This window comes from Carcharodon carcharias, chromosome 15 (assembly GCF_017639515.1).
Source record: "Carcharodon carcharias isolate sCarCar2 chromosome 15, sCarCar2.pri, whole genome shotgun sequence".
Taxonomy (NCBI): domain Eukaryota; kingdom Metazoa; phylum Chordata; class Chondrichthyes; order Lamniformes; family Lamnidae; genus Carcharodon; species Carcharodon carcharias.
In genome coordinates, this window is record NC_054481.1 from 98,815,662 (window position 1) to 98,819,871 (window position 4,210).

Genomic DNA, 4,210 nt, shown 5'->3' on the forward strand with positions numbered 1-4,210 from the left:
CGGAGAAAGAGTTGTGGAAGAGGGCCGGAGTAGGACTGGAACAAGGAATGTTCCACATACGCCATAAAGAGACAGGCATAGCTGGGGCCCATGTGGGTACCCATAGCCACACCTTTTATTTGGAGGAAGTGAGAGGAATTAAAGGAGAAATTGTTCAGGGTGAGAACAAGTTCAGCCAGACGGAGGAGAGTAGTGGTGGATGGGAATTGTTCGGGCCTCTGTTCGAGGAAGAAGCTAAGGGCCCTCAGACCATCCTGGTGGGGGATGGAGGTGTAGAGGGATTGGACGTCCATGGTGAAGAGGAAGCGGTTGGGGCCAGGGAACTGGAAATTGTTGATGCGACGTAAGGTGTCAGAGGAATCACGGATGTAGGTGGGAAGGGACTGGACAAGGGGAGAGAGAAGGGAGTCAAGATAACGAGAAATGAGTTCTGTAGCTTCCAACCTGATAGTCGCCCAACCTCGGACGGCCCGCTTCTATCTCCTACCCAAAATCCACAAACAGAACTGCCCCGGTAGACCGATCGTCTCAGCTTGCTCCTGCCCCACAGAACTCATTTCTCCGGGACACCCTGGTCCACTCCTCCATCACCCCCTACTCCTCAACCCCCTCCTATGGCACCACCCCAAGCCCATGCAAAAGATGCAACAACTGCCCCTTCACTTCCTCTCTCCTCACCGTCCAAGGGCCCAAACACTCCTTTCAAGTGAAGCAGCATTTCACTTGCGTTTCCCCCAACTTAGTCTACTGCATTCATTGCTCCCAATGTGGTCTCCTCTACATTGGAGAGACCAAACGTAAACTGGGCGACCGCTTTGCAGAACACCTGCGGTCTGTCCGCAAGAATGACCCAAACCTCCCTGTCGCTTGCCATTTTAACACTCCACCCTGCTCTCTTGCCCACATGTCTGTCCTTGGCTTGCTGCATTGTTCCAGTGAAGCCCAACACAAACTGGAGGAACAACAGCTCATCTTCCGACTAGGCACTTTACAGCCTTCCGGACTGAATATTGAATTCAACAACTTTAGGTCTTGAGCTCCCTCCTCCATCCCCACCCCCTTTCTGTTTCTCCCTTCCTTTTGTTTTTTTTTCCAATAAATTATATAGATTTTTCTTTTCCTACCTATTTCCATTATTTTTAAATATTTTTAAATCTTTTATGCTGCCCCCACCCCCACTAGAACTATACCTTGAGTGCCCTACCATCCATTCTTAATTAGCACATTCGTTTAGATAATATCACCAACTTTAACACCTATGTGTTCTTTTGTTCTGTTGTTTGTGACATCTTTTGATGATCTGCTTCTATCACTGCTTGTTTGTCCCTACAACCACACCAACCCCTTCCACTTCTCTCTCTCTCTCTCTCTCTCTCTCTCCTCCCCCAACCCCCCACATCCCCCCCCCCCACCCCCACCCCACCACACACCTTAAATCAGCTTATATTTCAACTCTTTCTTGGACTCACTCAAGTTCTGTCCAAGGGTCATGAGGACTCGAAATGTCAACTCTTTTCTTCTCCGCCGATGCTGTCAGACCTGAGTTTTTCCAGGTAATTCTGTTCTTGTTTTGGATTTCCAGCATCCGCAGATTTTTGTTTTTATCTTGGTCCTTTAAAATGTCTGTTTGCCCTTTCCCCTCCCCTCCAAGATACAAGATACTGACATATGCTGGGGTGTATTTCCGTGAGTCAAAGGTCAATGCCTCCCAGCCCCACACGAGTGCCATTCTTTCGTGTACCAGCTTTTACAGCGAGGGTGGAAATTCAATGCGGGCGATGACACCAAACAAGCAACTGTCAGCTTTGCCCAAAGGTCACTGGATGGCAAACAGCCGATTTCCTCGGCTGCCTTCCAACCCCACACCACCCAGCCCTCTGATGCAGCCCTTGGGCACTGAGGCGAACTGTAACATTTCCACACATAAGCAAGGCCAAGAGTCAATCTCTGAATCTCCTTGGTGTGCATGGCTCTGTATTTTTCACCCAATCTTCAGGAAATCCTCTTTTCACACTGTTACAGGATACAAAACATCTCCACCTAAATTTGGACATTACTGACTGATTCTGTCTGTGGAATTTAGACAGAACTCAGTCCAGAAACGAAACGCCACACAACAAATATTTTGAAGAGTAGGGGAATTCTCCGGGGTGTTCTGGCAGTAAAGTGCTTTGGGAGGCTGTGAAAAACCCCTATATAAATGCTAGCCTTTCTTTCTAATTTAAGACCATACATGTAATGCTGGATCCGGGAGATAATCTAAAGATAACAGTACAATGAAGAAGTCCATACCCAACAGCTCAAACAGGTCAAATTCTAACTCTATAGCTGTGCTCATTTCCCTGGGAGCTGTGCATCAGAACTGCTGCTTGCAAACAATATGAAAACTAATCACAAAGAGCAAAGATAAAAATGGTGCTGATACAGATGAACACAATTGCTTTTCTGACTCTGGCAATCCAAACCAAAAAAAATGAATATTTCATTTATATTAACCATGCTTTTGGAGACTGTGTAAAATGGGCGGTGGGGGGGTCTCTCTTCCCCCCCCACCCTTTGGGGCTTTCTCCTCCCCTGGGTCTGTCTCTCTCTCTCGCTCTCTCTCCCCTACCTCTCCTGGGGAGGGGCGGGGGGTGTCCCCATCCCCCTCTCTAGGAGGGGGGTCTCTCTCTCTTTTACCTCACCCCCTCTCCCTGGGGTGTCTCTCTCTCTCTCTCTTTTACTTCCCCACTCCCTCCCCAGGGGGTCTTTCTCTCTTTTTTACTTACCCCCCCACCCCCTCAGGGGTCTTTCTCTCTCTCTTTTACTTAGCAACAACCCCCACCCCCCTCCTCAGGGGTCTTCCTCACTCTCTCTCTTACTACCCCCCCCCCCCCCCCAGGGGTGTGTGTGTGTGTCTCTCTCTCTCTTTTACTTCCACCCTCACTCCCCAGGGGGGTATGTGTGTGTGTGTGTGTCCCGCTCTCTCTCTTTTACTTCCCCCCTCTCCCCGGGGGGGTCTTTCTCTCTCTCTGTTACATTCCCCCCCACCCCCTCTCTCCCCGGGGGTCTTTCTCTCTCTCTTTTACTTCCCCCACCCCTCCCCCGCAGGGGGGTCTCTCTCACTTTTACCACCTCCTCCTCCTCCTCCTCCCCGGGGAGGTCTCTCTCCCCCCCACCCCCCCGGGCTCTCTCTCTCTCCCGGGGGCTCTCTGTGCTGCTGTTACTCTCTCTGGTCCTTCCCCCCCGGGCGCACCGCCCGCGATTCCGGGGCTCTGCGCGGAGGCAGGATTCGCGCTGCCGGGTGTGGAAGGGGCTGAGACTGGCTCCTGTCCTTTCTCCTCCCCGGCCTGCTCCTTACCCCCGCTGCCGGCTCCACAGGCTCTGTTGGGCGCTGAGTCAACGAAGCGTCAATTTCCTCTTGACCTCCCGGTCTCGACGATTCCAGATCACTTCTGGGTCTCGTTTCGCTTTCGTAATTTCTTCTGCCCTGCGCAAAGCTTGTTCCCGGAGTGCAATCATTGCAAAAAATAATTACCAGGGAAATAGTTTGCAAACCCAATTAAGAGCATAATAAATATTTTGAAACTGTGTATGGTGGAAAGCCGAGATTAGAAAAAAGGGTTAAAAAATCGACCCAAGACGGTTAACCATGTTAATATGCGACTATTATTTATAAAGGCATTGGGCTACTCTCCTAAAAACGTTGCTTCTTATACCATTTATTTGCTGCATGGCGTGTTGCTCATGCCTAGTTAACAGGCATTAGCCTGGTTTTCACTTTATGCAGGCTATGCTAATTGGGGTTGGGGGTTCTCTGTTTGGACTCTTTAGAATGACTGGTAGTCAGCTTCCTATCGTTGATGACAATTCAGATTGTCATAACTGTCCTGTTGTTTCGCTCCATATCATCTGTCAGGTTTCCCACCACAACAGCTTTGATAAAGATAAGAGTTCTGGATGCTAAAATAAATAATTCATAAAAAATTTGGTTAAATTCTCACCCCCACCTCATTTTTATTATTATCATTTTCCCCTCCCCCCGCAATGTAGTCTGTTACCTTGTAAGAGGATGGACACACTATAACCAGCCACTAGGAAGTGCAAGAGACCACCTAGATGTGACTCTTGCTTTCTCTTATCTCGCCATGATGGAAATTACAGGCTTGAAGATTTGCCGACACGATGCAATTCAAATCAAGAGCATTCCTATTAATTCCTGTCCCATGGT

At 49.2% G+C, this 4,210-nt stretch overlaps 1 protein-coding gene across 2 annotated transcripts in view; it reads right to left on the reverse strand.

The window, feature by feature from the left end:
- LOC121287871 (F-box only protein 6-like) overlaps positions 1 to 3,463 on the reverse strand; it is a 106,239-nt gene extending 102,776 nt beyond the window's left edge. For both annotated transcript variants that reach the window (XM_041205863.1, XM_041205862.1), the window contains exon 1: positions 3,341 to 3,463. The gene's annotated coding sequence lies outside the window, so the exon portion shown is untranslated. The remainder of the gene's footprint in view (positions 1 to 3,340) is intronic.
- Positions 3,464 to 4,210: the final 747 nt, after the last annotated feature.